At 36.7% G+C, this 21,340-nt stretch overlaps 1 long non-coding RNA gene across 3 annotated transcripts; it reads left to right on the plus strand.

The window, feature by feature from the left end:
• Positions 1-12,845: 12,845 nt before the first annotated feature.
• On the plus strand, positions 12,846-14,723 carry LOC111198113. Of its 3 annotated transcripts, none has more exons than XR_002661055.2 (6): positions 12,895-13,221; positions 13,377-13,481; positions 13,647-13,824; positions 14,044-14,073; positions 14,158-14,365; positions 14,548-14,723. It is a non-coding gene; the product is annotated as an uncharacterized LOC111198113 (long non-coding RNA). The 3 variants fall into 3 exon arrangements; XR_002661056.2 differs by having other exon boundaries at positions 12,896-13,221; positions 14,158-14,279; XR_002661054.2 differs by having other exon boundaries at positions 12,846-13,221; positions 14,158-14,723.
• The last annotated feature ends 6,617 nt before the right edge of the window (positions 14,724-21,340 follow it).

Here is a 21,340-nt window from a genome sequence, read left to right on the forward strand (position 1 = left end):
AATTCATTAAAGCCACTGTTGATGTTGCTGTTGAAAGGTTTCTTGCACTGCGAGGTCTGGTTGTTGCTGAAATTACTGCTTTGGCCAGCGCCATTGAAGTTTCTATTGCCACTCTGATTCCCAAACCTCTGAAAACCAGAACCACTGATGTAGTTCACATCCTCCTCTCCGCCCCTGTTACTGGCGGTTTCCAAAGCCTTCACATCCTCTGTTAAGCTAACTTGTTTCTTGAGAAGTTTATGAACACTGTCTAGTTTTGCCTTAACCTCTTCCATCTGCTCTTTGTCCAAACTATCAGCCGATTTCTTCCTCTCACAATCAGTGTTCTTGATGCTATTCTAGACGCCAAGTTTTCAATAAGTCTCACAACTTCTTATGGATTCCTAGTGTTGAAATGTTTCTCACTAGCTGTGTCTCGAGCCATCTGGTAAACCAGAGTGATATCACTCAAATTATCCTAAGGAGTGATTTTACTCTCTCAAATAAGAGGTTCAATTGTATTACTTAGGGATCGAATCCACAAGGAGCTAGGAAACCTAATAAATCTAATTGGATTTTGTTAAGTAAGATGGTTTAATGATTTAAATGTAAAGTTTCAGTTGTTTGAGCAAGTAATTGCTCGATTGATTGGTTGAGGTTTTAGTGCTTAAAAGGAAATAGCTAGACTTAGGGATTTTATTCAGGAAATTTGGAATTATCATCCTATAGATGCCTAACAAGTTGCATGCATGATATTGTAGAGCTCAACACTTGTAAATGAACCACTAGGCTCTCGCTTTCTAGGTTCATCTATTGACCAGTGTCGATCGATGATTCTAAATGAATATCGATCAATGCACCATTTGAAACGTCGACCGATTATTATATTTGAATATCGATCGACACTATTGATCAAGCATTAATGTGCGGGTTAAATGTGTTCACTAAGCTCACTAGATCAGCTCTCGCCTTACTCTAGCAAGAATCTTAGCTCAATTAGAATGGTTTCAGGATGAGATGAAAGCTATAGCTTATATCTAACAATCCTATGGCATGTTCTAGGTAATTAATCTAGAATCAGACATTAATGACAATCCTAATGATTAATATCACAACTTAGCAATCTATAGTTGGGGCTAATCTCTCATAACCTATTTAAACCCTAAAATCTAATAAAGGAACTACTCGGACATGGCCAAGTAATTCATAACAGCAATAAGGTATGAAAATTGTATTAGAATAGTAAATAGATATCAATGGAGTTCCAATCACAAATATAACTTTGGATCTTCTCTCCAATCTATCAAAATCCTAGAAAACCTTTGCTGTGAAAATAGTAAAACAAGAAAGCACACTTTGCCTCAAACATGTTGGCAAAGCTTATATAATTAGGTTAAAACTCGTCAGGGGCAATCTTGTAAATTGGTGAAGACTTGGGCTTCAAGTCGGATGTGACCTAACGGGCTTTCTGCGCGCTTCGCTTTTGATCGATGTAAACATGTGAACATCGATCGATTATTCCTCTTCAATATCGACCGATGGTCGAGCTCGATGGTCATCTCGGGAGATTGCTTCAAATATCTCCAAAATGCTCCAAAATCATCACTTATCTCCAAATCACTCCTTGTCCTATAAATACTCTAAATAGACTCTATAATATAATAATTAGTAATTAAAATGCTTATAAACCATGGGTAAAAGTGGGTCAAATCTATGGTCTATCAACTCCCTCAGACTTACCCTTTTGCTTGTCCTCAAGCAAAACAAACAGGCAGTCTCTCTGAAAGAGGTTTGAAAACAGCAGGGACTCACATGATTTAAAATTTACATTCATCACCTCTACAATATTGCAATCAACATCTAAGAAGTCCTAATCACAAAAGCACATTATACCATATCCTAGCTTAACAACCAAATTCACCTAGCAAACAACTTAGAAAATCTTGTGTGACATTCCCTTCTATCAACCTCATTTCTTAGCATACATAAAAGTGCAGGCTTTACCTTGGGAGTATCGATCACATGATGCAAGGATTTTCAAAAAAGTATCTGGACCTGCAGGTAAACATTAGTTCATATCCTCTTTCTCTACTAAATTTCTCTCTCAGTCAAAGTCTGCTTATATTGCAAGATCATTGACCAAGATTGGACAGACTTTCATTAATCAAGACTTAATGGTGGTTGCCACCAAGTTCTGTTCACTTCTTTTTGACCGATATCCAAGGATTATTTGTGAAGGAAGCCTTAGTGGTTGTAGCCACCAAGTCATGTTCTAATCCTTTACCTATATAATTCTTATGAAGCAAGCCTTAATGGTTGTAGCCAACAAGTCCTGTTCGAATCCCTTTCTATAAATCTCTAATAGATAATAATAAACCTAATAAATCTCTAATAGATAATAATAAATAATAATAATTTTTTTTAATATATATTTAAAAAATAGAAAGAGAAAGAGAGAGAGAGAGAGAGAGAGAGGGTGATAAATCTATCTACACAAGGTTTTACCTTCCAGACTTGTTTGAAGAATTCGATCCCATGTATACCAATCCCCAAGACAAGCAGTTGTGTCAAGTTTAGTGTCGGAGGTCAGCTTTGGTTCCTTCAAACAATTTTAGCAAGTGTGAATAGTTGACACGTTGATCCACTTTAGTATATTTAGTAATATCTGCAATCAGTAAGTCTAGAATGGTGCTAAAGAGTGGTTAGATAACAAGCAAAAATCTAATAAGTTCATTATCCTCTTATTGACTCAATAAAAACTCATTGAAAATATTTTAATAAGATTAATGAATAAACTACTATCAGTAAACCTCCCCCAGACTTAAACTACATTGTCCCTTGTGTAAATTCAGTCGGAGTTATGGTGATAATTAAATCATAAGGACTCAATGTAACAAGTTTGAACGATATACCAGACCGGAATGGATGTTGAGCGATGTAAGGATGTTGATATTGGTCGCGGCAGGTGATCTTCTGTCGATCAATGTCGGTAGTGTTTCGTCGGTCGATACTCACGGCAATCGTCTACTCGGATCTCTTTTTTTTATGACTTGCAATAAATAAAAACTAATATTAATACTAGATAAATAAATACCAAATAAATATTACCTAATAGTGGGTTGCCTCCCACTCAGCGCTTGGTTATAGTCATTTAGCTTGACTTTGGAGGTGATTTGGCTAGTATTGTTGAAAGTTGGAACTTGTTGGAAAACAAGTATCCATCTCTTCTCTGCGCTTGTTGAACCATGTACCAGTGAAGTCTAGCATTGCTTCATCCCCTATGCGCCATTTTTCCTTTATTGTTGCAGTTGTGTTTTCCATCTTCTGCAATCTATCTCCAAGACTCTCAAGGTTGAACTCATGTCTTCTGAGTGTGGCATAAGTGTCAGCTGAGATCTCCTTTCCTTGGTAATGTGTGTCAGATATGTCTGATGTCACCTTTGGTACTAGCCGGCCTCGATTTGTAGCGTCGTCGACCGATGTCCGTCTAAGAATGTCGGTCGATTTGTTGTTTCGTCTGTCGATCGATGCTGATGCTACTGGTCAACGGGCAATATAACTTTGAATATCCACTAATTCCCCTTGTATAGCTTCTATTTTGGAAGTCAAAGCACTAATGCTAAGATCCATTGGGAAATAGATGTCATCACATCTCCTATCAAGACTCTCTTCTGTAGTTTCCAGAGTTCTGTAGATCTCTTCTACCAACTGATCAATCTCTTCTCTGGTGTGAAAATTTGGTTGAGACTTCATCGGGTGTGAGTTCTTCGGGTCGTCGTCGATCGATGTTGGGTTGTTTCTATCGATCGATTCTGAGTGGTGTCTGTCGATCGATGGTGATCGATGTTTTTCGGCCGCATGCTGAATCTTGGCTATGTCTTGCCTCATCTCCTCCATGCATGTGGTCAACCAACTGATGATATCATTCTAGGGATAGTAAACACCATCAAGCTTCATCTAGAAATCACCTTCATTTTTTTCTTGGGCTCCACAGACTCGATAGAACATCTCATTAATCTCGTCCTTGGTGTAGATCTCTGGTACCAGTTTGGTCTGTGTGAATTAGCTAGCATGTTCTAGAAGACATATGTAGCTGTGCTAATTTCTCGACGCTCTTTCCATTAGCTTTCTGATATCCGCTTTGGACACATTAATGATGTGTCCATCCACATCTCTTGCACATCCCTGCTCATCTCTATAGACTTCATACTCACCCTTCTCTTCCCAGTAGAATTTTCTGGTTCCAAAATGGTCAAAGGCTCTTCTGCCGAATTATGGACGTCTGTCGATCGATGGTGGGATGTTAAAGTCGATCGACTCCTGTATCTCTATGTCGATCGCTGCGCGTCTGTCTGCTTCACTAATTCGGCTGAAGCGAGTTCCTTGACTAATTCGGCTGAATCTAATTCCACTTATGCCTGAATTTTTGGTTTTAGAGGGCGAAATTTGTAGAATAGAATTCATTTCCTTTTGTATTCTTCATCATACAAATCTTCGCGGGTCTCAGGTGTCGCGTCGTTTACTGCCATGATGGGATTGTAGCAGTCGTTCTCCCAATCGTCTTGGCTAATGTCGACCGATTCTTCTCCTGGTTTGTCGGTAGATTGCTGGTGGGCACTGTCGATTGATGTTGCAGTGTAGGTTTCGATTGACGCCGAGTATTCTGTCTCGTATTCTGCTCCACAGTGGCATGCTGCAATGATTCCTGGATCATTGATTCTTCTGGAGGACGTCTGTGGCTTCCTGACTGGAATAGGGTTGTAGTGGACATGAGGATTTATTACCGTCTGGCACAACTGGTTTCTTTGCAGGTTGCATAATGCTCCTACTGTTGCCAAGAAAGCTCTCCCAAGTAATAGAGAAGAGTTCCAGTTTAGCTTGATATCCAAGACATGAAAATCAACTGGAACTAGGGCATTACAAATTTGCACCTCTAGGTCTCTTACAATCCCTCCTGAGTTTCTCTGAGAACAATCCACGAATGTGAATAATTCCTTGGAAGGCTCCACCTGCAGACCCAGATGGTCTGCCATAACCCTAGGTAGGATGCTGACTGATGCTCATGTGTCGCACAAGGCATGTGGGAACTCAATACCCTTCACCGTACATGGTATTGCAAATTGCCCAGGATCACTCTTCTTCTTCTTCAGTGTAATCCTCTTCCTCATCTTTTCTCTAGCTTCACAGAACATTCTTCAAATGTCTTCTTCAGCTTCCCTTGTTTCTCTGAAGAACATCCACAATCTGTGGGTAAAATAAGCCTCTTCGAATGGCTTTTCTAAAGGAATCCTGAAAACTCTCTTTCGGAAAATTTCTCTTTCCTTTTCATTAGCTCCCCTCTTCAGATGTTTTACCACTTTTTCCTTTCTTTTCCTTAGGGTTCTTCCCATAGGAACCCTATCTACTTCCATAGGATCTGCTGCATCATCTTAATGGTATCCTGGCGGTCTCTGGTGGGTTTTCTGAAGGTTTGGGTTTGGTCCTGAGTGCATTTAGACGTGCAATATCTATCTTCGGCATCTACACTCGGTATGTTAGAGGTGCTCTTCGATCGATGGGCGCTGGAGGTTGTCGGTCGATGTCGGTCTCATAATGTCGATCGATGGGAATATCTGAATGTCGATCGATCTTGACGTATACAGGGCTGGGCGGATGTGGGTGTCTTGCTGCGAACTCCACGTGAGTCAGAATCATCACGACATTGCAAGATGTGGTTGACTCCGTAGGTGTTATCGATCTATACTCTGGAGAGCCTGTCGATCGATTTGGGTTGTCATTCATCGTTCGATGTTCGAAGTATGGCATCGATCGACACCAGTGCGATCCGCCGAAACTCATCGAACTTTCTACTTCAAAATCTCCTTCTTGCAGCTCCTCTTGCTGCGCCACTTGCCAGAAATCATCCCCAATGATGGCATTCACGTGGTGCTTCATCACATCATCTCCTACCCTTCTTGTCAAGGCTTCCTGCCTCTTAACAGCTTCTCATGTCTGAACAACCTGCATCTCCAGCTTCTTCACATGAGTGCTCAAAGTCTCAAACTTCGTATTCAAGTTGGTGTAGACAGAATCAATCTTCCCATTGAAGTCCACCGTCAAGCGTTGCTATCCCTCAAGAACCCTATCAAGCATCTCTTCAATCTTGCTCTCTTGAGTAGGCGGTGGTGGCTTCTGGTAGTAGAAATTTCCATAACCTATGTTGTTGTTGTAGTTGTTGCTGTAGGATTTCTGGTGCTGCGAACTCTGGTTGAAATTGCCTCTATTTCTATAGGAGTTTTTGTTTCCACCCTGGTTTCCAGATCCTTGGAATCCAGTTCCACCAATGAAGTTCACCTCTTCTTCTTCCTCTTCTCTACCCTCTATGTCTACAGCCTCTGCATCTTCAACCAAGCAGACCTGCTTCCTGAGAAGCTTGTGAACACTGTCCCGCTTTGCCTTCACTTCATCCATCTGATCATTCCCAAGGACGGTGGCAGATCTATTCCTCTCAAAGTCAGTGTTCTTGGTGCTGCTGCTGGATGCTAAGTTCTCAATGACTTTCATAGCCTCCTCTGGATTTCTGGTGTTGAAGTTCTCATTGCTGGAAGCATCAAGAGCCATCTGGTACTGCACTGCGATGCCTATGTAGAAAGTACTGAGCAATTGTACTTCATTGAATCCATTGTGTGGACAGTCTCTCTGATAAGACTTGAATCTGATCCAAGAGCCTCTGAATGATTCTGCAGGCTCCTGAGTAAATGTAACAATCTTTCTCCTCAAGTCTTCAGCATGTGCTTCATCAAAGAAGTTTCATAAGAATGCATTCTTAATGTCGCTCCAGGATGTGAGAGATCCTGGTGGTAACTGCTTAAGCCAATGCGAAGCATCTCCAGCTAGTGAGTACTTGAAGAGCTTGCAGAGGAGGTAGTCTTCAGAGACTCCCTCGACTTTAATAGCAGATATAAGATCCTCGAACCTCTCCAGATGGTCCATAGAATGCTCATGAGATAACCCATATTAGGGCGTCTGTCCCACGAGTGTGTAGTACTGCGGCTTCAACTCGAAATTCCTCTGAATAGTTGGAGGACGAATTGCTGATCTGTTGGTGTAGAACTGATTCGGACGGTTGTAGTCAGCCAATGTTCTGGGTCGAGCAGCCTCATCTACAGGTAGAGTAGTGCATGTACCATCAGTATCGGACTCAGGGATTGCAGCCCCCTGAGCATCTATCCTCTGACATGCTGCATTATGCAGATGACCTTCCTGGTCATGCAGATCTCCTCTCTCATCACGCAAGAATCAATGTCGCAACCATGTCTCGCGGCTCAGTATCGATCGATGTCAGGACTGAAGTATCGATCGATGTCGAATGGAAGATGTCGGTCGATGGAAAATGAGTGTCTTCGGTCGATGGTGGTGAGCGAGTGTCGGTCGACGGGACTAGTGCCTGAGTCGACAGTGGTTGACGAGAATCGAGCGACGAACAAGTGTTGTTGTCGATCGATGAGGAACGCGCTTCTTTTAGGATTGAACGCTCCAAGCTTGCAGGATCTAGTGAGAATAGCAGTTGAGTTTCCTTGTTGCTTCTGGTACTGCTGGGCATGTACCTGAAAATTCAAGAAAAAATTTTGTGTCAGAAATTGGTTTTAAACTTAACAAGAATCAAATCTAATAGGCGATCAAAGCTCCCCGACAACGGCGCCAAATTTGATAGCACTCAAATTACCCTAAGGAGTGATATTACTCACTCAAATAAGAGGTTCAACTGTAGTACTTAGGGATCGATTCTGCAAGGAGCTAGGGAACCTAATAAATCTAATTGGATTTGTTAAGTAAGCTAGTTTAATGATTTAAATGTAAAGTTGCAGTTGTTTGAGCAAGTAATTGCTCGATTGATTGGTTGAGGTTTTGGTGCTTAAAAGAAAATAGCTAGACTAAGGGTTTTTATTCAGGAAATTTGGAATTATAATATTGTAGAGCTCAACACTTGTAAACGAACTACTAGGCTCTCGCTTTCTAGGTTCGTCTATTGATAAGTGTCGATCAATGATTCTATATGAATATCAATCGATGCACTATTCAAAACGTTGACCGATTATTCTATTTGAATATCGATCGACGCTATTGGTCAAGCGTTAATGTGTGGGTTGAATGTGCTCACTAAGCTCACTAGATCAGCTCTCGCCTTACTCTAGCAAGAATCTTAGCTCAATTAGAATGGTTTCAGGATGAGATGAAAGCTATCGCTTATATCTAACAATCCTAGGGCAAGTTCTAGGTAGCTAATCTAGAATCAGGCATTAATGACAATCCTAATGATTAATATCACCACTTAGCAATCTATAGTTGGAGCTAATCCCTCATAACCTATGTAAACCCTAAAATCTGACAAGGGAACTACTCAGACATGGCCAAGTAATTCATAACAACAATAAGGAATGAAAATTGCATTAGAATAGTGAATAGATATCAATGGAGTTCTGATCACAAATATAACTTTGGATCTTCTCTCCAATCTATCAAAATCCTAGAAAACCTTTGCTGTGAAAATAGTAAAACAAGAAAGCACACTTTGCCTCAAACATGTTGGCAAAACTTATATAATTAGGTTAAAACTCGTCAGGGGAAATCTTGTAAATTGGTGAAGACTTGGCCTTCAAGTCGGCTGTGACCAAACAGGCTTTCTTCGCACTTCGCTTTCGATCAATGTCAAGATGTGAACATGGATCGATTATTCCTCTTCAATATCGACCGATGGTCGAGCTCGATGGTCATCTCGGGTGCTTGCTCCAAATATCACCAAAATGCTCCAAAATCATCACTTATCTCCAAATCACTCATGGTCCTATAAATATTCTAAATAGACTCTATAATATAATAATTAGTAATTAAAATACTTATAAACCATGGGTAAAAGTGGGTCAAATCCATAGTCTATCACAGAGCGAGACCTCTAAAGAAGGTACTTAACAGTTGTACCTCGTTGAACCCGTAGTATGGACAATTTATTTGATATGATCTGCATATGATCTGAATCTGATCCATGAGCTCTTGAAAGACTAAGTAGGCCCCAGAGTTAATATTGAGATTTTGTTCCTCAGATCTTCAGATCTTGCATCATCAAATAAGTAACGCAGAAAAGCGTTCTGATGGATATCCAGGATGTAAGAGATCCTGGTGGTAATTACTTAAGCCAATACAAAGCGTCTCCAACAAGTGAGTACTTGAAGAGCTAGCAAAGAAGGTAGTCATTAGGGAATCCATTGGCTTTGATAGCAGATAATAAATCCCCAAACTGCTCCAGATGGTCCATAGGTTTCTCATGTGGGAGCCCATGATAAGGCTGCTGTCCTACGAGTGTAAAGTATCCATGCTCCAGCTCTAAATCGTTCCTCTTAAAGGTGGGAGGACGAATTGCAGACATGTTGACATAGTATTGATTTGGACGGTTGTAGTCAACCAACATCTGGGTTGAACAGCCTGAGCAGTATCAGTAGCTGCATCTCGAGCAATGGCTACAGCATTCTTAGCATTAGCAGCTTCTAGAATAGCTACTTCTTGATCAGGGATTACAGCCCCCTGATCAGGGATGACCCTCAGAGTCATGCAGGTCTCCATTCGCATCATGTATCAGCACAAGAGTCGCAGCGATGTTTCTTGTTTGCAGGTTGGTATCGATTAGATGCTTGAGTAGTGTCGATGGTTGCTGGCTCACCAGAGGTGTCGATCAACGAAGAAGAGGTGTCGATTGATGATACTCCCTTATCTTTGCGGATTGTACATTCAAGCCTTGCAGGATCCAAAAATAAAAGATATTTTTCCTTGTTGCTTCTGGTGTTGTTGGACATGAACCTGAAAGAAACAAGAAAAATTTACAAGTAAAAATAAAAACTAAAACCAAAACCTAGACTAAGTCTGTCCACAAAATCTAATGGCAAATCCAATGTTCCCCTGACAACAACGCTAAATTTGTTATGCTCAAATTATCATAGAGCAACTCTTTCAAATAAGAAATCAATTGCAGAACTTAGCGATCGGATCCACAGGAAGCGTGTGTACACTGTAGACTATAGGTATCTAAACCATTAAAGCTGAAATACAAATGAGAATTAACCCTTAGTTACCTTTGTTAATTACTAGTTGTGCCACTGGTTTTTGCCTTAAAAATTCAATCAAATTAAGGGAATATTCATAATATATTAGCAACTTAAATGCAAACCAGTGAAAGCTAAACATTTAAACTCCACTAGCCTTTGACCCACGCATCCCCGCGGATAGTGTATTTTTTTCACGTTCAGGTTTTATTTGTTTCTTGTTATATATTTTAGATGTGTCAACAAAATATGAATTGCAAATTATTATATTTACAAAACATTTTTACAATGTAAATGGTCATATTATTTTGTGTTTATAATTGGCGGTTATATCATATATTCCTCATAATCTATTAGTTATATTGAATTTTTTTAATATATAGTATTAAATAATAATATTCAAAAAATTACTGATTTTCAGTGACAAAATCTATATTACTTTAATGAATTTAATATTTTTACAGAACTTAAGAAAAAGTGTTTTATTAACAATATGTAATATAAATTCTTAAATGATTTTCTAAACGCAAAAAGAAATCACTAACAAAAAAAAATAAAGATTACAATTATAATTTGGGCTTATGTTGATATCTTGTTTGACAATATGATCCGTACATAAAATATAAAATTCTGACCATAAGATTACAATAAACATTTAGTAATGATTCACATATAACTGAAATCATAGTATTTTATAAACATGAGACTAATCAAGTTACTCAAAGTTATATGTATGTGTTCTTAGTTGGATATGATTGTCTTCAACTATTATTTTTGTTTTAAATTTTGTTGATCTTTTTATACAATCCTCATAAAATGATATTATCCTTTTTAAAAAATTTACATGATATTGGACATAGTGAGAACTAAGTTCCAGTAATCGAACTGCAGCAAAAGAATACAACAACCTTGACGAATAACAAACTTATAAAACGGTTAGTAATTACTTATCTATCATAACAATTTTGAAAGATGAAAGCAAAGTAGGATCATCTAGAATAAGTTATAAGATTGAAAGAACCATGATTTAAGCTTAGATGTTTGGTTTTTACTTGCATGAGTGATGCATAACTTGAACTCGTCAGTTTGATTTAAAAGTTATGAGTTTTGAGAGAGGAGTAGAAGTCATCATCTTAGACATTTTAGGATGATGTTCTGCATCCAATAATATTGTTTATATGTTAGTCTTAATATCAATCATAATATATATCATGATACTAACCATGACATAAAACCGAGAAACCAATACATACAGGCTTTCTTAATCAAGATATATAATTGATGGGATTACGTGGTATTGTATTTACACAATATATATTAATCGGGGATTAGTTAAGCATATTATGTATCTACTGATATAAATATTAATTTTTCGTAGGAATTACAAAGTTTCGTGCTGGTCCAGTTGGTAAGTGTCTTATCTGATTTGCTGTGAGAACGCAGGTACAATGCCCATCAGTGTTTTAATTTTCTTTTATTTTTTTCCTTTTAAAGAAGGGCAAAATTGTATTTTTCATCATCTTCTTCCTAACCTAAAATCTGCAAAAACTACGCCTCTATTTTTTCAAAGTTTTTTTCAACCATTTACACACAACTTTATCCTTTTATTACTTAAGCTTATCAAAGTTTTACAGTTTCTACTAAAATACACAGGTTGTTAACACAAAACGAAACAAAAACGAATTTTTTTTAAAATATTCAATTTTATCAATGATTAGAGCCATTTCGGGTGGTTGGCCGCCAACGTAGAACATGGATGTATCTATCAACATCAAATTTACTTAGATGGTTTAGTAATGTATGGTTTAGAAATGGCTCGGTAATAATATGGTTCAGTTATTTCACAAACGGCGGTGTTTTAACCCAGTGGCATGAATTCGTAATTATTTAGAAAAAATCAGGGTTAAAGTACAAAATGTACTTCGTTTTAATAGTTTAGATATTAATGCACATTATATATGGGTCCCATTTAATTAAATTTCACGTGTATAAACATTATATTGGTAACTGTTCAATTAGTCCACTTTGACATCTTTTTACATGACAACTGAACATTAGTTTTTAAACTCTATTGAACATTATTTATTCTGTTTTTTTTTTTAATCTCTTACACATACCTATGGTACACAATTCTTAGATATTATTTATCATAAAACCATAATAACATAATATTTTCATTTTCATATGTTATTAGTACTATTCATAATTATATGAAAATACATAATGCGTCTCTTTTCCATAGAAATCATTTATATATTTTTTTAAAACTTAATTTTTTTTTTTAATATTCTTACAAATAAAAATCTAACGACTTTGAGAATATAACTCTATAATCTTATTTGTAAGGATTTCTTTTCTAAAGTTTAATATTTTTAATAAATTATAAAATCAAACTAAAATATTTATTATTCTGATCGATTTCCATCGAAAAAGTTCATAGGTTAGTACAAACTTTTAGAAATACATTTTTAAATTGATTTACTTAATGGATTTTAAATAGATAATGATAAGAAGATCTGTTTATTAAATGCAAGTTTGCTTAAAACAAACGGAGCTTTTATTAATCCGTTTACATAAGCATATTTAATTAAATAAACTTAAATTATTAATAATATTTTTTTCAAACTTATCATTTTAACATATTACTAATACTAATTTCATCATCAATTTTTGGATCATAACATGGTGGGCCACATCTTTATATATAAAATAGGGTTTTCTTCCTCCTAAAGCTATCCACGTCACCCGCCACATAGATAATTCGATGAAGGAGATGGTAACACGTGTCGGAGTAATTAGAATTCTGCGTTTCATTAACAGTGTATCGTGATGGGCTTTCTCCGCGTATCCGGCCCGAGAGGATCGTCAAACCCTAATTGCTAGATTTGTTCATCGTCTCTCCATTCCTGCACATGACGCCTGAGCTTCTGTCCATGGTTGAAACCGTCGGAAGTCGGAGCTGTAACATCGTGTTTAATCCCACATTCAATGATCCTTATCTCTTCAAGACGGTGTTTCTCAATCTATAAAAAGGTACTCCTATACCCATAGAACATCAGTTCATGAAAATCCTCAATAAACATAATATTTGCAATATATAATGGCTAATTCACCTGTTTTTCCGGTGTCGAGCTGTGTTTGCTCCGATTCTAGGAAGCTTGATTCGAAGGTTTTTCCGATCTTTAATCTCATGATCATATTTGTCGTGATTCGTTGTTCACATTCATGAGCTTCAAGTTTTATCCCCATACCTTCTATGAATCTCTTTTGGGTTATTTATTTTGGGGCCGTTTGTTGATTATGCTCTCTTTTCACAAATTTCAGTCGACCCTCACGCCAACCATCGTAAATGTTCACCGTCTCGCCGCCGCTTTTAGGACTGTCTCAAGACTGGTTCAGTGTTCACACCATAGCTCCTTGATACAGATGGTTTGTGCTTCCCTTCTTCTTTGTCTTACCAGTCCAAGTGGTTTGGGATTGTTTCTTATTAGAACAGCTTTTATTTCTTTTACGATTGAATTTTTGAAGAGTTTTCATGTTTGAAGATTGGGTAAAAATCCTAACTTTGTGACTTTAACATGTGTGGCTTCACAGGTCTAATCTTTGGAATGGACGCCTGAGAAGAACCGAAAGTCAGCGCATCCTAACAATATGGGCCTCTGCTAGAAGTGCAGAGTGCTGTAAAAGGGAAAGACAAAGAAAAGGGCAAGTAATAAAGTGCTGAAAATTGTAATCGTTTAGATCTTGAAGAGGGTGGACGGACTTTAGTACCGTGAGTTAATTTTCCAACCTTTAATGTTCCACAAACTAAACTACTTGAGATGTGTGGAATAGAACGAAATGGGATTCTCCTGAGCAAACTTATAATTATATGAAAGATCCTGCATTTCCTAAACGCTGATTAGAGTTGGTTGTATACTAATATCTATGCAAACACTGATTTTCCTTTATATCTAGATGACCTTATTAGAGGATTGTTTTTCCTCTGCAGGCTACATCATGGACATCATCAAAGAACTTGGTATGAACAGATTGTTTCATTAATTTCTTTCTTTGGTGCTTCGTGTTTATGTATGTAAAAATAACTGTTTCAACCATATTTCAGCTAAGGTGCTCAAAGATGATCTCACCCCAAGAAAGAAATCTACAAAGCTAATGATCCAAACGAGCTCACCGGATAAGCAGCAGCGGTAGATGAAGGAGAGGATGAGAAGAAATAAGAACATGGTATAAATTTTTGTTGTTTTGTTTGAGTCTGAACTGTGCAAAGCATTTTTGTTTTTGGTAGCAAGAGGAAGAAGCTGCATAGCCAGGTAGGTTTTATGTATGTCTATACCATTTAACAAAAAGTCTCCTTAGATAACCGTCTGATTTGTGAGGGTCTCTTTCGAACAATATTCAGTGGGAATAAATAAAGAATATGATTGTCTTATTATATAGGTTATCAACTTAAACAACTACTCACTAATTTAATCGTCTCTCCCTTTCATTACAGACTTTGTGGGCAAGACGTACTACTGTTAAACATCAGACAATAGCTTTATGGTTTGCATACATGTTGGTATCAGTATCACCAATAACTTTCATATTTCTTTTTCTCCATGTTACATCACCTGTTTTTATTTATTTCTTCAGTTCGCTTTTAAATTAAAATTGCGATTTTTTGCGTTTCTTCACTACAAACCCATTAAAATTTTATAAACCTATCCACATAATATATAGCAAAGTCTACCTAATAAAGTCTGGTCCAAATTTTTGTCGCACCAAAGTGGAAACACAAAATCTAAATTGGTGGTCATCAACACATACACATTCTCCATAAAATTTACATACCGTATCCCCACAAAATACATACAGTATAATAAAGGCATACAATATTCAGCTCACCTCAACACCCATCATCATAGCAAGAAGACATTAAACAAGCAGCGTCGTAGAAGCATGAGCAATAAAAGTTTCCTCAGCCACAAAAGTATCGGTTCCAACAAAAAAAATATTAGTCCATGTAAGAACACAAAACGTAGCAACCAATATCAAATATTAATCCACATATGAGCTCGAACTCCTAAACAACAAAGTCAAATGTTCGGTGCTTTATGGAAAAATCATAACAATTAAAAAAATCAGGACAGACACAGAACGAACATGAAAAAAATGAATTCCAAGTAACTCAAATCTCAACAAAAGATAGATACAAAACAAAATCTGTGAGTATTCATCAATTGATAGCTCCGAATCCGAGTAAATGAACACTCAAATTTCCACAACTACAACCAAAAAATGTATAATAAAATAATCATTGTAAGAAATTTATGAATGTCAATGTTATTTTTAATTAAGACAAATCAAACCTTAAAAAAATATTTAACCTACGGACGGGTTTATCCTAGTATAATATATAGAATTGTTAGCTTCACTATAAATTGATTTCCTAACTTATAGCAAAATATTTTTAAAAATGCTTACAATCTACTTAGTGTATATTATTATTTAAAACATATCATTACCATCACTATTAATCAACATGATCGTTGTATGTTTAGCTGCTTTATTCGATGAATATGTACAGCGTTTTCATATTTAGATATTTTAGATATTTCTGATGTCTAGAGTATTTTTTATTTCAAATATTTATTTCTGGCTGTTTTGATATTTTAAGATATTTTGAATAATTTAAAGTATTTTCTATTATTTTACATAATTTTGGACATTTTATCTAAAATAATTAATATCTTGAGTATATAATTGTGATTTTGGTGTTTTTAGGTACTCTAAATATTTTGGTTCTTTCCGAATTTGGTTTCAGTTATTCACGTTCTAAAGTTTTGGAACTGCTCATTTATTTTATGAATCTATATTTGGATTTGGTTACGTTTTTATGACTACATGTATTTTGTTCAATACATCTATTATGAAAAAATAAACGGATCAATAATTTTGTTAACGGAAACATAATCCTGCGGTTAAAGCACAGATCAAAATCTAGTTGAGGTTAAACTAGACAAGTATATTGAAAGCAATAAATAAAACAATAATTATCAGTAGTAAATAAGATGCAGAAAACGCTAGCTTAGGGAATTTCATAAATGATATCAAAATTATAATTTATAGATGTTAAAGGTGTGATAGGTACCGTCTTAGAGCTTGAATTCAATTAATAAGATATACAACTCTCGCTGTGAGTCTAGTCAGATGTCTAAATCCTATAATTTCAACTCTCGTATGTGAATTAAGGAAGAGTTTCGATCGATACTACAGAGTGTTGATTAATACTTCTTTTACACAAGCATTACTGTTCATATCGATTTGCTCACTAAGTTAATTGAACCAGCATGATTAGTTTCAGGAGTCGAACCCACTCTCGCAGTTGTCTATTATCTTATCTTTAAGTTTCTAGTTAGCTAATATAGAATGCAAGCAATGAGTTCAATCCAATGAAGGATCCAATTAAATCAACCTATCAGTTCTACGTTTTATAAATTCATCAAAACCCTTGAAAACCCTAAATCTAACAATGTAACCACTCATACATGTTAAAGCAAGACATAGAGATAAACTAAATGAATTACATTAAAAATATAGAGTAAGAAATATTGGAGTTCCAATTAAATCTCTGAAGGAATCTTCTAATCTTTTCTCCAAAACTCTAAGAACAATAAAGCTTTTGTGAAAGTATTCTAAAGTATGTTAAAACCATATTAGCATAAACAATGGCTTAAAACTATATATATATAGGTATAAAGTTGGCCAAGGGAAATCTCATAATATGTGGAGACTTCTGGGCCAAACTTTCCTTTGGAAATTAAGTGGGCCCGTACTCGCGTCGGTGTCGAGCGATACCAAGGATGGTTTTCTAAATCTTGATTCAATCTTCTATTTTCTTGAACAACTGCGATTTTCTTTATCTTTAAGCTCCAAATGTCTTTATGATATCTACAATTCTCCAAAACATTTTTGGACCTGAAAAGACTCTAAAATAGATTCAAAACGTAATATAAATACTCTAAGTAGGACTTGTATTATGGATAAAAACCGGTGAAATGCATAGTATATCAAGGTCCAAGAACCATCTACCAAACATATATTCTCTGAGCGTAAGACTTGAGATGTTTCTACTGGTGATTGGATCAAATTTGTCGTAGTTGGTTCATTTTTCTTTAAACCATGTTTGACATTCTCCTTCTACATATCTTATCAGCTCAAGCAGGTCTCTATCAATTCCTATGAATATTTTATTGTTCCTTACTTTCCATAGATACCAAATTATCTATGGATAATGGTCTCTGTCCATCTTCGGATCCCCAATACTAGTCTTTAACCAAAAGAATATAATCCATGTTAATGTATATGCTGGACACATGGAAAATATTTGGAAGAGACTGTGTAGCTGCTAGAGCCCATGCTTGAAGTGTTGGTGGACATTCAACGATAGCGTGAGTTACAGACTCATAAGGTTTCTCACATCTCTGACAAATATTATCAATTGCGTATGTCGACGGTTAAAAATTCTTTGTGACAGCTACATGTCATGTGATTAACTGATATATAAGATGACAAATTTTTTGAGGAGCATTTAACTTTCGAGCAAAGGCTTGGAGTTTCATGATGCTTGGATATGTGTAAACAGCATCTTCTTCAATTTTAAGTTTGTGTTTGGCCACCCAGTATCCTGACTTAATAGTATACATACCACTTTTTGGTAAAACTCTATCAATAAGTATCACGATGTAAAGATCGGCTTATGGCCAAGCTTCTAATCAAGAGTATATTTTCTTATGCTACAAAGTTCTCAAGCATTGTGATGTCCCATTCTTTTGAGTTTTCAATAATAAAATCACTAAATGTCATTTTGGAATGTGCTACTGGGAAATTTGGCCTAGCGGAAGTGAAGCCGGAATCCATGATTCTTCTCGTACTTTTACATCATAACCTGAATGTATCTTCTGCCGAATCCCCAACAACAACAGGGGCCTCGCTGTAGATAAGATAGTTAATATATATGAAGGGGTATCTATACCACCAGCTCGCAACAAAGAACTTAGTCTATAGTACTTACCACAAAACCAGGGCCACAAGAAAGTCTGGAAATTGTACTAATCTCTGCAACTGTTTCGCCAGTAGTGCTAAGTTAAACTCATGAATCATCATGAAACAAATTTCTCTCTCCTCTGCTGATAACCATAGACTTTCTCATTTTACCCAATGAATTCCTTTCTTTTGGGAACTTGAGCTCCACTAAAAGCGTGCAATGGCGCTCAATATATTTTTGCAGATCTTCAAAGGGAATATCTAACTCGACATAACATAGGTCAGAAGGATTAGTAAAATTGATTTAATTAGCATCTCCTTGCGTCCTTTTGATAATCATCTCCATATCCAGCCATTTACTATATTTTGCAATTGTTCTTAAGAAAGATAAATAGTTTGCATTTCGAGGCGCTAATATTTTCTAGAATTCTTAAGTATGAATCCATTCCACCATCATTTTGGATTCCAAAAGTATTCTTAAGTATTTTCATGGAATCTCTTATCAAAAACTAAAGATGGTTTATCAAAAGTTGAAGTCTTCAAATATTTAAGTATTCATTGATCTGAAGTCTTTACATATTTAAGCAGTGGCGGATCCACTAAAGAGATTGGGGTGTCAAATCTGTACAAAATTTTAATTCTGTGTAATATCAACAAAATTTCTTGGTAGTTTTGGTAAAATCATCATATTGACATCCCTCAAACCACGCATCAAGCCTAGCATGACACTTTTTATTTGTTTTTTTTCTTTTAATTGGTATTTTGACACCCATCAACATAATTCCTGCATCCACCACTGTATTTAAATATTTATTATTTTATGGAATTTTATTTTTGTGTGTTATTTTGTGTTAGAAACTCGACAATGTTATTTTTATCAAGTTTTTGAAATTTTTTGAATTATTACTTTTTCCCAATTGGACAACTAATGACTTTTAAACGAACGTATAAATTTTACAATCAAACGAGAGCATGTAGATGATTGCTTAATGATTGTTTAATGTTTGTGGTCCCTTGGAATCCAGTAGGTTCATTGAAAATTCCTGAAATCTCTACTGTCTCAGTTTGGGTGACTTTAAAGAATATCCTAACAAGTTGCTATTCCAGACTTGGGATTTGTCACATTGCTTCCGGCCTAGGTGAGCCTATGCTCACTCACATGCCAAGGCTAGATCCATTCAACATAGGAGAGGCTAAGATTTTAGTGGAAATTGAGCTTGACAAGAATTTCACCAAAAAAATTGCATTGGATGATAAGCTTGGTAACATATTTTTGGTTGATGTGGTGCTCTTGGATTCCATCAACTTGTGCAAGGTGTGAGAACCTAGGTCACAAGGAAAAAAGGTGTTTACTTAAGGAAAAAAAGTTTGTTCCCACTAATGAAAGTAGACAAGATCAAGAAGAAGTGGAGATTCCTGTGGTTGATATCAACTCTTTGTTGGAAAACAATGAGTCTAGTAAAGAGACACTAGAGAGCAACATGCCTAAGGACATTACAAATTGTAAGAATGAGAGAATTGTTAGAATGAGAGAATTATTGAGAGTTTATTTATGGAGAATGAAAAACATGAAGAACATAGAGAGAGAGAAAGTAGATCTGAAGATGTAAGAGAAAGAATGAGAGAATAGTTTCCTTAATCTAATTGTGGATCTGGGTACAAGTATTTAAAGACAAGTGACCTCAGTACACAATATAATAAAATATCTTTTCCTCTCTTCTTCTTCTTTTCAATAAAATTGAGCTTATAAAACCCTTATAAAGCCTTCTAAAACCTTATAAAGTCTGACAGCTTAATTCTCAAGTCTGGCAGCTTAATTCTCAAGTCTGGCAGCTTAATCTCTTCACTTCTTGATCTTCATCTCAACACTCCCCCTCAAGCTAGACTAAGTGAACTTGTCTAGCTTGAGAAACCATGAAGATCTCCCTCATTAAAAACCTCAACAAGGAAAACCCATTGGGATAAAACCTTGATGAGGGAAAAAGAGTGGAGACTCCATGGTTAAGGGGATCAGCTCCTGGAAGTAAGATCAATGAGTCCAAGCCTTGATAGTATGGACTCTATTGTCTTCTGCCTCGCTGCCTTAGTAAACACATCAGCCAGTTGATCCTCACTCCTTGTGTAGCATGGCAGTATTACTCCTAGGACAATCATCTGCCTCACCTTGTGACAATCAACTTCTATGTGCTTTGTTCTCTCATGAAACACAGAATTAGAAGCGATGTGGATAGCAGCCTGATTATCACAATGCATTGTCATGGGAGTGGTCTGCTCAATACTCAAATGCTTCAATATCCCTTTGATCCACACTAGCTCATTTGTCAACTTCAACATGGCCCTATATTCAGCCTCAGCACTAGAACAAGAGACAACCTTCTGCTTCTTACTCTTCCATGTAACCAAGTTCCCTCCAATGAAGGTACAATACCCAGTAGTTGATCTCCTATCAACTCTATCTCCAGCCCAGTCAGCATCACAATAACCAACCACCTCTGTACTTCTATTGCATCTCATCCAGACTCCTTGGCCGCTAGAGCCATTCAAATACCTCAAGATCCTGTCTACCATAATCCAATGGTGCATCTTTGGAGCTTGCATATGCTGGCTAACTTGATTCACAGCGAAACATATGTCTGGCCTGGTGATTGTCAAGTAGATCAGCTTCCCAACCATCTTCCTATACAGCTTAGCATCTTCAAATGGTTGATTGTTTTCAATCTCCCCCTCAAGTAAAACCTTATACCCATCCTCAAGTGGTGTCCTAGCTGTCTTTCCTCCAAGCTTACCAGCGCCCTTCAATAGATCCACAGTGTACTTCCTTTGAGACATGAACAAGCCCTCCTTAGATCTGCATATCTCAATACCCAGAAAATACTTCATCTCTCCCAAATCCTTGATGTCAAACACTGATTTGAGAAACTCCTTAGTAGCCTGGATCCCTGCCTTATCACTTCCTGTGATAATCAAATCATCCACATACACTAGAATCACAATGATCCCTGAAGGTCCTGTCAAGGTGAAGAGAGTGTGATCCAGTTCAGACTTCCTAAATCCTCTCCCATTGAGAGTTGTACTCAGCTTCCTGTACCAAGCTCTAGGTGACTGTTTCAGCCCATATATTGCCTTCTTCAATCTCAAGACATTCTTTGGCTTTACTAGATGCTCAAGACCAGGAGGTGGATGCATGTATACTTCATCTTCCAGTTCACCTTGCAGGAAAGCATTCTTCACATCCATTTGCCACAGATCCCACTCCAAGT

The sequence above is a fragment of the Brassica napus genome, chromosome C8 (assembly GCF_020379485.1).
Source record: "Brassica napus cultivar Da-Ae chromosome C8, Da-Ae, whole genome shotgun sequence".
Lineage (NCBI taxonomy): Eukaryota > Viridiplantae > Streptophyta > Magnoliopsida > Brassicales > Brassicaceae > Brassica > Brassica napus.